Genomic DNA, 12,940 nt, shown 5'->3' with positions numbered 1-12,940 from the left:
GACGTGAGGTCCCCTCGTTGGTTGGCCGGCCGACGGCGCAGCCGGCACGGGGATGGTCGGCGATCGAAAGAGAGGTGGTCCGGCGGCAAGAGGCGGCCAAACCAGTGGTCGGCGGTGACCACCGACGATGGAAAAGTGGCAAAAAAGAAAAATTTTTTCGCAACAAAATCCGGCGACTCCGATCGCCGGCGAGCATGCACATCGGCACGGGAAGGAAGGGAAAGAAGAGAGGAAGATGAGGGTCCGGTCTCGGGGATGGGACGCTGCAACCGACGGTGCCGGTGGCCAGAAAAGAGAGGAATATGGCCCGGCCGAACAGAACAAAACAGGGGTCATCTTGTTCATGGATTTTTCGGCGATCCTGACGGCCGGAGAGGGTGCACGAAGTCGTGGAAAAGAGAGGAAAGAAGAGAGGAAGGAGAAGACGGGTTTACCTCCGCCTCCGATGAGGTCTCCGGCGAGTATTTGAGATGAACACGATGAGGACATCCACGGCTTCAACGAAAAAATTCGAGAAAAATAAAAAAAAAATCCGGTGCTCGTCGTGACCAACCTTAGAGGGAAGGAGAGGGGGTTTTATAGGGTGTAGGGGAGGTCGAATCCGCCTCGGATTCAACCTCTCCACCGATGATTTGGGTGGAAGAAGACTCCCAGCGGGAGTCTTCTTCATTCTTTTTTTTTTTGTAATGCTTTGGGCTTTTTGGGCTGATTTGGATCGGGGTGTTACATTCTCCCCCCTTCAAATAATTTCGTCCTCGAAATTAAGTTATGTTGTTTGAGATATATTCTAAAATATACATTCTTCATGTCATTCTCAAGCTTACAATAATGTCTTATATATTATTATTTCTCATGATCTTGTTATAACAAAATTATTTGAAATTTCAAATTCATCTTCTCTTATTGATTTCTCAACTTTTTGAAGAACTATAATATTTTGGACTTGTATTAATATACCACCGTTATTTGTCTAATACATTCCACTCAAATTCATAATTATCTCAGGCTACCCTTGATAGAAAAATAAATAAAGATCAAACATCGGGCACTCTTCACAATCATCGATTTCTTTCTTCACTTGATCTTCCAATAAATTTTATATATAGACTCTCATCTTAAGAAAAATCTCAATCTTCTATATCAGTTCAAGTAACAATATTAAATTTAAAAAAAAATATGAGATCTATGTCAAGACATTCTAAGTTTGAACTAATATCAGAACTATCAAGCTGTTAATAAACTTGAGATATTTAGAATTTTTTGGCATTATCTACAATGAAGCAACCTACTGACAAGATTATCCGGCTATGATCAGATTAGATCAAAATTTATAGTATCCTTTCATTATCAATAAAATCCTTCCTTATTTGCAACTAATATATTTCATCATAATATCTTTTGATTTTAAAGATTAATATTTCTAATCAATTTAATCCACCACGCTTTTGCTGCACACTCTGATCTTAATTTATCAAATTATATAAGTCTATCAAAGATAAAAATATCCTCATATGTTAGATCAATCCAAGATAGATCTAACCTTCAAATTTCATATAAGACTTAGGACAAAATTTTAAGTTTCTTTATCTTTACTACCTTTGGGTATAGCATATAAAAATTAAATCTTGATCCACTTTCTATGTTTGAAATCATTGCATAAGTTTCATCACTCTTCAAGAATCCAACATATCTAGAATCAATTAGAGTTAACCTTAGATTTATCTTACAATCATTTAGATAATTTCTAAATTAATCTTCTTTTTTAAAAGAATTAATTCTAACTTGACAAATTAGAAGAACTCAAGCCAGCATCCTTAAGTAGAATCAACTTGATTATTTCTTATAGAACTCCCTTCATCACAACCCTTAATATTAATCAATAAATCTATATAAAATCTTGTCCCTTGTATAAGTCATTCAAAATTTAACATTAGCAAGATATCTTAATTTAATTTTAAAAAAAAATCCAAACTTGACTTGAATAATTAATACACTTCACCATTTTCAACAATCACAAGAAAAATTAAAAAAAAATCTAATCCAAAGATAGTAATATGAATTATTAAAGATTTCATCATAACCTGTATATCATACTCTGACAAAATAATAATTTTTTTTTTAATTTAACAATATCAAAATACTTTTGATCCACTTAGAAAAGTAAGCTTTTGACTTGAAATTCAATGTAACTTGAAGGATCAAGGAATCCTATTCAGAATATGATATTTTGAGTAACCAAAGATTTCACCATGATGTGTATCTCATATTCTTATAATAAAATTCAAGTATATTTTTCATCTAAGATTGAGTTTCATATATGACCTCTTATGGGTTCAGTGTTCAAAAAATATTTCTCTCTCATATGATGTAATTTCTTCTTAGACCATACCCTAATTAACTTTCTTTGATAAGTCCAAATTCATAATGCTCAGACAATTATCATCGAAATTAAAAAAAAATTATCATGATCTTCAATCATATAAGTTTTACATTCCAAAATCATCTAGTATACTCAACATAACTTATCAATACCTCCCACTTCATTCCAAGATCAACTCTTCTTATATTCAGGCCACCCTACTAATTGAAATCCAAGATATAACTCATCAATTTTATTATAGATAACATATGCCACTTATGCATAAATTTCATCTTAATATCTATTGATTTGAAATCTAAATATTGAATCTTCTCTTTTATATCCATCATGTTCCTCATGATCATAACCTAAGTTCAGATATCACTAGAATTACAATTCTGAATAATTATAACCTTAAACTCAAATACCACTTAAATCATATCTTCTAGTGATCATAACCTAAACTCTAATATCATTCTATCATACCTTTAATGATCAAAATCTTAAACTCTGATATTATCAATCATACTCTAGTGATTATAATCTCAAAGTTTGATATCACTTATCCTACTGATCTTACATAAAGTTTTAATATCTCTTCATAATCTCTAGTGATCTTAAACCTAAGCTTTGATATTATTCTATCACATCCAAATCATTTATATTGTAATCTCCAATGATCATAATCTAAGCTCTGATATCACTCTGTAATATTCTAATCACTTATATCATTATCCCTAATGATCATATCCTAAGCTCTGATACCATTCTGTCACGCTCCGAACCCAACACCCGGGTTGGATACGTGATGGCCGCACACTCCTTAGAGCAAGCCCTAAAGAATATGCAAGGCCAAAATAAATATTACAACCTTAACATCCATAACAATTAATTTCAAATATAATTCATAAAACCTTGCATAATTACAATTTAAATTTCTTCAATTCTCTGATCAGATACTATGACACTCTATTTATCCTTCTACTCACCCGTAAATCCAAGCCATAGCCAATCTAAATCATCCTGTAACTCTGAGAAGAAAAAGAAAGATGAAGGGGTGTGAGCTTTACAGCCCAGTAAGAATTTCCATATCACATCAATATAATAATATAATCTGAAAATAATGATAGACAATAACACGTAAAAGTCGATGTTCACTGTCCAGAATACTGCAAATATTTATAGATTATCTGTTTTATCAAAAGAGATGCATCATCATAGGTTAAATAAGTGAAATAATTTTATTCAACGATTGTTTCATGTCTTATCTTTCTATTTTCTTCTATTATCACATCATCTTTAATCCTTTTCTTTTTCGCTTTAGCTTTAGCTTTGGCTTTGGCTTTGGACTACCAGGATCATGCGACGATCTTTTATTCGGATCGATTTCTGTGATCTTCCTCGGATCGAAATATTCATGATCTTTCTCGGATCAAAGTGGCCATGATCTTTCTCGGATCAAATCATTCATAATCTTTCTCGGATCAGATTCTTCATGATCTTTCTCGGATCATATTCTTCCACACATAAGCCTGTGGGGGCTGTCCCAGGCATAAGCTCCTGGCAAGCTATTCCACATGATAAGGCCAGTCCAAACCATATTTCTCTTTCTTTTTATTTTCATGAAATTAAAATATTTGACTTCATTAATCAATTCAAATTTTGCAATGTAATAAATATATCATACCCATATAATCATGCCATTAATCGCTGATACATATGAATTGATATAACATACTCATGCTCAAAATCACATAAATAGATAACAGTGTCTCAGATATAACAAAATCATCGATCTCAAATCCAACGATGCAAAATCAATGAAATAAAACCAATGATAAAATAACATATATAATGATGATCATGTACAGAGATTCTTACCTTTACCGGTGACTGATCCAAGCACAGAAATCAATGTTCTTTTTTTTGACTTATGAATTTCTCTAACAAGATATTTCACTCGATATCTTATGCAGACAATCGTATCTCTTCATGACCCTGATCAAATATAAAAATCATATATAGAGAAAATTATCGATAATTGATCCTAATAACACAGATCGAGGACCTCTCTTAGGACTAATCAAAATTAAGATTTATCTAAGTATCTAGATCCTCCACTGATCCATAAGACTTTTAGAGAGAGAAAATCCATAAAGAGAGAGAAAATTCTAGAGAGAGAAAGTAGAGAGAGAAATCTTCGCATCCTTCTGATGAGGCACTCATGATCAAGATCATCAGAGGTCCTATCAGGGTGACTCAATATGAATCAAGTGTTACAAATTTCGAATAGGATCAAACTGGGATCAGATCTACCGCACGAATTTCGAAGCAATCTCAAATCATCTTATTTTCATCTTCAAGTTTATTCTAGGGTTCATGATGCAATCAGAGAAGAAGAAAAGATCCTAGAGAGATAAAATCCGTAAAGAGAGAGAAAAGTCTAGAGAAAAAAAATAGAGAGAGAATCTAGAGAGAGAAACTAGAGAGAAGATAGAGAGAGGAGAGAGAAAAAATTTTTCTCTCTTCTTCTTTTTATTTTATTTTATTTTATTTTTATTTTTATTTTTCTCTTTCTCTTTTTCCTTTTTTTTTCTTTTCTTTTTCTTTTTTCTTTTCTTTTTCTTTTTCCTTTTTCTTTTCTTTTCTTTTCTTCTTCTTCTTTCTTCTTCTTTTCTTTTCCCGTGGGTTCATTTGGGCTGAAACAAGGGCCCGTGAGGTTCCCTCATTGGTTGGCCGGCCGGCAGCGCAGCCGGCACGGGGATGGTCGACGGTCGAAGGAGAGGTGGTCCGATGGCAAGAGGCGGCCAAACCGGTGGTCGGCGGTGACCACCGACGATGGAAAAGCGACAAAAAAGAAAAATTCTTTCGCAACAAAATTCGGCGACTCCGGTCGCCGGCGAGCGTGCACATCGGCACGGAAAGGAAGGGGAAGGAGAGAGGAAGATGAGGGTTCGGTCTCGGGGATGGGACGCCGCAACCGACGGTGCCGGTGGCCGGAAAAGAGAGGAATATGGCCCGACCGAACAGAACAAAATAGGGGTCATCTTGTTCATGGATTTTCCGACGATCCTGACGGCCGGAGAGGATGCACGAAGCCGTGAAAAAGAGAGGAAAGAAGAGAGGAAGGAGAAGACGGGTTTACCTCCGACTCCGGTGAGGTCTCCGGCAAATATTTGAGATGAACACGATGAGGACATCCGCGGCTTCAACGAAAAAATTCGAGAAAAATAAAAGAAAAATCCGATGCTCGTCGTGACCAACCTTAGAGGGAAGGAGAGGGGGTTTTATAGGGTGTAGGGGAGGTCGAATCCGCCTCGGATTCAACCTCTGCATCGGTGATTTGGGTGGAAGAAGACTCCCAGCGGGAGTCTTCTTCATTCTTTTTTTTTTTTTTGTTGTAATGCTTTGGGCTTTTTGGGCTGATTTGGGCCGGGGTGTTACAGGTTGACCCTTGATTATTTAAAAATTTTATTTAGAGCAAATATATATTTTAATTCTATGTTGATTATTGTGGCATACTTTTATACTCATTGAAATATTTTTAATGAAAAATTATGCAACTTAAAAATTTATTTTTTTGTATAAATATTTAAATGAATTAGAGGTTTTAATAACTTACTGAGTCATAAAACTCACTCATATACTCTATTTTTTTCAGATTTAAAAGAATATGTGAGACTCAGAGAGCACTGAGGAGCGTAGGACCCTAGATGCATTTTGCTTTATTTGTTTCTGAAATAAATATTATTTTATTTTTATTAAATCCGTGAACCATTTTTATTGAATAAATGAATTAGAAGTTTACTTTTATTACCATTGTATGAGATTGATATGAATGTATATGAATATGAAGATAAATCTTGCATATCCTATGGACTTAAACCCTAAGGATGTGCACCATCTATCATGTGCCTGTCTTGGGCCATCAGATTGAGGTATAACACGGTGTAATAATCATCCACCTTAAAATGTCAGCATGTCAAAGAATTAAAGCATTTAGAAAAGATCCACCTTTCTTTTCCAATAGCCATAGAAGTATAAGTTAAAGACTGAAACAAAAAGCCTAAGGACCCCTGTGGAAGTGTGTTAGCCTGGTGCGCCAAGCTCTAAAACTCACAATTGAAGGGAGATTGAAACTGAACATAAAGGAAAGGTGTCAAACAGACATACACCTTCTTTCCCACGTGTCCCACCCAATTTCAATCCTTTTCAGTATAGCAAACATTATATCTATTTGCTTATAGAATTGTAGCAAAAGCAGTATCTAACATATCCCTATAGTCCCATATTACCTCTTTAGTAAGTGCTCATCTTGCCATATAATCTGCTGCTTGATTAGCTTCATGAAAAGTATGAAAGATATAACAGCAACAACAAGAAGCTTTCCAAGTTAAAAGATCACACATAAAAGGATTATGCTTAATCTTACTCCCCAAAGAGTGTTGAAGCCATGAAATAACAGTTGAAGAGCCCCCTCTAGCCAAATAGATGAGCACTTAATTTATTAACAACAATCATAATGCTTAACCATATTGTAATAAGCTCAAGGGGCATTAATGAGGGTAATAAGGCTTTGCCACCCGCTTGTATCGACTTATCCAACTCATTTCGAATCACAAAACCTACTGCCGCTTGATTATGACATACAAAGGCATCAAAATTAATCTTTAATTAGTCGAAGACCTATGCATTGCATGGGATCGGATGTACGAACATAATTTTTCTTCTAGATCTCATCAAATTGAAAAAAAATTTAGATATACATAATAAAATAATATTCATTCAAATTTTTAAAATCACTTTATATTCTTAACTATCTATATAAATAGACTTTAATTATAAAAATATAATAATACTATACGTTAATAATATAATTTAATGTGAAGATGTGTTCTTTATAAATGACACAACAAAACTCATTTGAGAATCTGAGTTGGCAACACTCCAATACCCCTTCACAGAATATTATTTTATATATATATACACATATATATATACATATACATATACATATATACACACACACACATACATACATATATATACATATATATATACATATATATATATACATATACATATATACATACACACACATACATACATACATACATACATACATACATACATATATATATATATATATATATATATATATATATATATATATGTATGTATGTATATGTATATGTATATGTATGTATATGTATGTGTGTGTGTGTATATATATATGTATATGTATATATATGTATGTATGTATATGTATGTGTGTGTATATATATATATGTATGTATATATGTGTGTGTGTACATACACACACACATATATATATATGTGTGTGTGTACATACATATATATATGTATGTATATATGTGTGTACACACACATATATATATGTGTGTGTGTGTGTGCATACATATATACACACACATATATATATATATATATATATATATATATATATATATATATATATATATATATATATATATATATATATATATATATATATATATATATATATATATATATATATGATACCCTAAAAAGAGTAGGAAACCACGATATAGTTTTAAGGTTATGAAATGGCAATTGCTGCTGCATAGAGTTGCCCCAGTGCAATGAACAGGTACCAAAGGTGCCATAAACAAGTGTGCCGATGTACTCTTCTAAGAAAGCAAAAGCTGTAAGAATTAGTTGTCGTGGTATTTTTTTTTTTGATGAAAAAAAAAGGTAGCTAGCAAGATTGTTTCAGAAGGGACTCGTCCATTTAAATAGAACCAGGGGGGGGTGGGAGTTGGACTCCCCCCTTGAAGTCACTTGTTGACTCCGATCGGGAGTCCGATGAGAGAAGACTCCCATTGAAGACTCTTATTGGAAGTTTCTTCTTTTTTTTTTCTTTTTTCATGCTTTAATAATCATGCAAATTCTTTTTTTTGGCCGCTAATTAGGTCATGGATATTACATTTTTTCCTCCTAAAAAGAAATTTTATCTTCAAAATTTTTCTTGACTGAATCTTCAAAATAATCAAGATTAATTCTTCCTTAAGTATTCTCTAATCCTAAATATAGGTCTTTTATCACCTCATCTTTTAAATCAAATTATTGTCTTGTTCAATTTGAAAACAACTTTGATCACCATGCTTTCATCGTGCACTCTGTTTTAAATCCATCAATGATATCCACTTGTGTCAAGTCTAGAATTTCTAAGTCGTCACAATTAATACAAGTTATTGTCCCAATGTTCCTAGTATCTACCCACCTACACTCATATCTGATTCTGTGTGTCATAAGTTATCCACTTATACTTTGATACCATATTAATTATCATGCCTTCGATCCGAGATCGTGAGTCGAAGGTCATGACAATCGCCGCATACTCATGAAGAACTCTCTTTATAAGTATGCAAGGTATCTTATCATGATATCACAAAATAAGAACGGAACAAAATTTAAATAATTAATATTCAATTTTAATTCAAATAACTAAATCAAATATCTTACAAAATAAAGCTCCATGATCTTACGTCAAATTTTAATAAATCTTAGTCCAAAATAAAATATCAAAGTGGATCTCTAATTCACTCTCTCATATCGAATTTTCGAATTAAGCTACTCCCCTGAATCTATAAAATGGTAAAATATAAAGTAACGAACTAGATAGCCTAGTATGCAATGAATATCTTAACTAGACATTTCAGATATTATCATAAGATATGAAATTTAAAAATAATACCATGAATGAACATAAAACATATTTCAAGCTTACTTAAATAAAATAAATATTTTTAAATATTCATACATATACATAACCATAAATTTTGATTCGAGTCAAAATATATATAACTCAACAACTTTAATTATGACTATACTTATCCCCGTGGCAGGGCCCAGAATAAAGTGCCAACATATAACCCTCGTTGGTAGGGTCTAGAATATAGTTAAGTTGAGAGCATGAAATATGATCCGTATTAAAGCACTTTCGCAATATAACATATAGATATCATAAGTTCATTAAACACATGCATATTCCATAATAAATCATGATATTTTATAAATCAGTTGTCATTCAAAATATAGTTTTATGGATCATATATAATTCAAAGACTGGTATTTACTTTCAAAATACTTATAAAATTTTTCAAGAAGACAGTTCATTATTGATCTTTCACACAATACTGAATGAACATATCAGTTAACTTTGAAGAGATTCTTCAGAATCTATTATTCAAAATTATATTTTTATATTAAATTTTAATTTATAACTAAATCAAAATAAAATCCCAAACGAAAACCCTACTTAAGATCGGACTAAAAATTGTGTGTTTTTCGAATCAAATTTCTAAAATAAGATTAAATTAATCATGAAAGATAGATCTTCAATTTCATAAATTCAAGAAAAGAGAGAGATACAACAAGCATGATAGAGAGAGAAAATATTGAAGAGAGAGAAATAAATCTTAGAGAGAGAAAATTAAAATTTTTTAGAGAAAAATAGTGGAAGTCTAGAGGGAGAGAGGAAAGAAAGAGAATCTCTCTTTTTTTTTTCTCTTTTTCTCTTTTTCTCTTTTCTTTTTTTTTGTCTTCTTTTTTTTTCTTCCTCCTCTTCCTTTCTTTCCGTGACTTCATTGGCAAAACAGAAGACCGTGTGGTCCCTCTTTGTTTGTCAGATCAAAAGCTATGATCGATGCAGCAGTAGCCGGTGACTATTGGGGCTGCGATGGCGTAGTCCAAGAAATCCAAACCGTCGATCGGTGGTGACCACCAGCATCGAAGAAAAGGGCAGCAATAAAACTCGAAACAGGGAGGATTTTTCAAACACATCTTCGGTGATTGCCGTCGGAATCCGGCTGGTAATGGTTCGCGAGAGATAGATTTAGACCTAGGAAGAAAGATTAAAGAGAAATAGAAGATCCATACTTCATCTCTGATGAGGATTGGCTGTGTCTCTGATGAACCCGAGAAAATAAACATCGATCTTTTCTAATTAAAAATACGGTGGCCAATGGAGGTGCTTCAGAAGGGACTCGACCCTTTAAATAGAAGTAGAGGAGAGGGAGGGGCAGGGAGGAGGGAGTTGGACTCCTCCCCGGAGTCATCTGTCGACTCCAATCGGAAGTCCAACAGGGAGGGGCAGGGAGGAGGGAGTTGGACTCCTCCCCGGAGTCATCTGTCGACTCCAATCGAAAGTCCAACAGGAGCCTTCTCTATTTTTTTTTCATGCTTCAATAATCATGCATTTTTATTTTTTGTGGCTAATTAGGTTCTGAATATTACAATTTATCATAGTAAATTATAAAAAAAAATGAAGAGGTAAAAGTATCCCGCCCTACCTTTTTTTCTCAACAAGAACTTTCTCCGCATACAAACTCTCGTATTCATCCTGCTATAGATTAAATTAAAAAAAAAAAAAAAAACAATCAAACATACTCTAGTCCATCAGTTCACGTTCACCTAGCAAGTACTCTCTGTTTTCCTATAATGGATGGAGCAATATGTTATATTTTTCTCCCTCCCCCCTTCTCTATCTATTTCCTCTCTTGAGTACTGTCTCGCATATGCAGGATCCCGATCTATGAGGCGCCGATAAGCCAATTAGCAACTCTTTTAAATTAACTCTTAATGACATTATGTGCAAACATAAACATGATATTATTTTTTAAGAATATATTAAATTAACTCTTAATGACATCACATCATTTTGAGCAAAAGTTATTTACAAAAAAAAAAAAAACAACAAAAGTTAAAGGTACCAACTCTAGCCTACACCTGAATACAAACATAAGTCCATATGAAAGGTGTGCTTGTCAAGCTCTTTTCTGTACCGGTGGAGAACCTAACCATTGGGTCCCTTCCTAATGATTTCGATGGTGATGTAATACTAACAACTTAGATAAGTTTGCTCTAATGATCCAAACAACTTTTCAACAAGAAAGTCTGTGTCTACTCTGACCATTATTCCATAATTAGTAGCAGCATGAGAAGTAAAAGATAGAAAAATAAAAACAAAAGAATTTAGAATAGGTCATACTAAATTCTCTATTTTTGCATGATTAAATATTTCATTGGATAATTAATAGGATTATTTAGGTTTTCATTATTCTTAAGAGAAGATTTGCGTATTTGGTTAAGCATGTGTATATAATACTCATGTGGATGTTTTTTCACTCATATTTCCTTTTGCTATTCACTCAATAATAAATTTTGTAACAAGATAAATCGAAAAGTAAAATAAATTTACTATTTATTGCTGCACTTAATACCATGATCATTTTTAGGCACTGGTTGATAAGAAGGTACGGTGGACAAGTTGTAATCACCAAATAACAGGGATCAAAATTTATAACCTATAATATAGATGATAATTGAGTAAGCTTGAACTCCTTCTAGATCTAGCTATATTTCAAAATGGAAAGTCAAATTTTATTTATTTTATTTGTACATATTTATAAATATTTTATATCCAACAATATTTTGATAAGAGAAGCATACGGATCTAAACTAAGAGCACTCCTTTAATATATCCATGAAACCAAAATTTTGATCAAATCTCCTTAGACTATCATGACTTTGGACTACCATTAGCTTTTTGCGCACCATGGCACCATGTCATTTGATGGGGCCGCTAATTTTAAATACTTTTTTTTTTTAACGTATATATCTTTTCGTATTCTCTTATTAGTTTATTCGTGGAATTGATATTTAAAAAAACAAAGAGGATGTTGTTGGGTGGATGTCTGGCCAGAACACCACCTCCCAAGATCCTTTCAGTACCACGCGATGCAGCAGAAAGAAAGAAGAAACAAAACAAAAGAAAAATAATCAAAATACGTGGATCAGCCACAAAAAGGCTCGCCTCCACGGGGCATGCAAACTTCACTATGAAAAGAAAATTTTACAAGAGGAGACCTCACCCTCAACCCTTGTACACCCAATTCTCTCACACTAGAAGTTCCCCTCACAAAAGCTCTCTCTCTCTTGGAGACCCCCCCGAACCCCTGAAGAGCCTGGCGACCGCTGTCCAGGAGCCTCCTGCTCCTTCTCACACAGCAGCCTCATGCCTCTCTCTCTCCTCTGAATCACTGACTGTCCCAATGCCTCTGATCGCACAGTTTGATCCATCCGGCAGATATACAGTGCCCTCACTGTTCTCTAGGGAGTCAAACTGCTCCTCTCTGCAACACACATGATAGGGGCATGCAGAATCTAATATCCACTGCTAGGAAGAAGTAGATACCTCGTCAGATATCTCCAGGACATCTCCATCTGAATCGCTGCCGGCCGTCGCTACAGCAGCCACCGTCCGATTTTTCAGTTGAGGACAATCTCTGGCTAGATGTCCTAACTCCTCACACCGGTAACACCTGGTTTTGCTCAAGTCCCTCCTGAACTTGGACCGCCCTCGTTGCGATCTCCTGTCGCTCCGTCTACCGCCTTCTGCTCCTCCAGAAGCCACTAAAGCTGAGCTACTGCCACCTGAGCTCGAAGCTGGGTTCTCCCTCTTGAGAACCTCATTCTGGAGTATCACCGCGGTGACCTCGTCCATCTTGATAGTGCTCTTCCCCACTAGAAGAGCAG

The sequence above is a fragment of the Elaeis guineensis genome, chromosome 7 (assembly GCF_000442705.2).
Source record: "Elaeis guineensis isolate ETL-2024a chromosome 7, EG11, whole genome shotgun sequence".
In the NCBI taxonomy this organism is placed as follows: Eukaryota; Viridiplantae; Streptophyta; class Magnoliopsida; order Arecales; family Arecaceae; genus Elaeis; species Elaeis guineensis.
The sequence above is the reverse complement of the archived record's forward strand: the minus strand, read 5'-3'. Positions refer to the sequence as shown.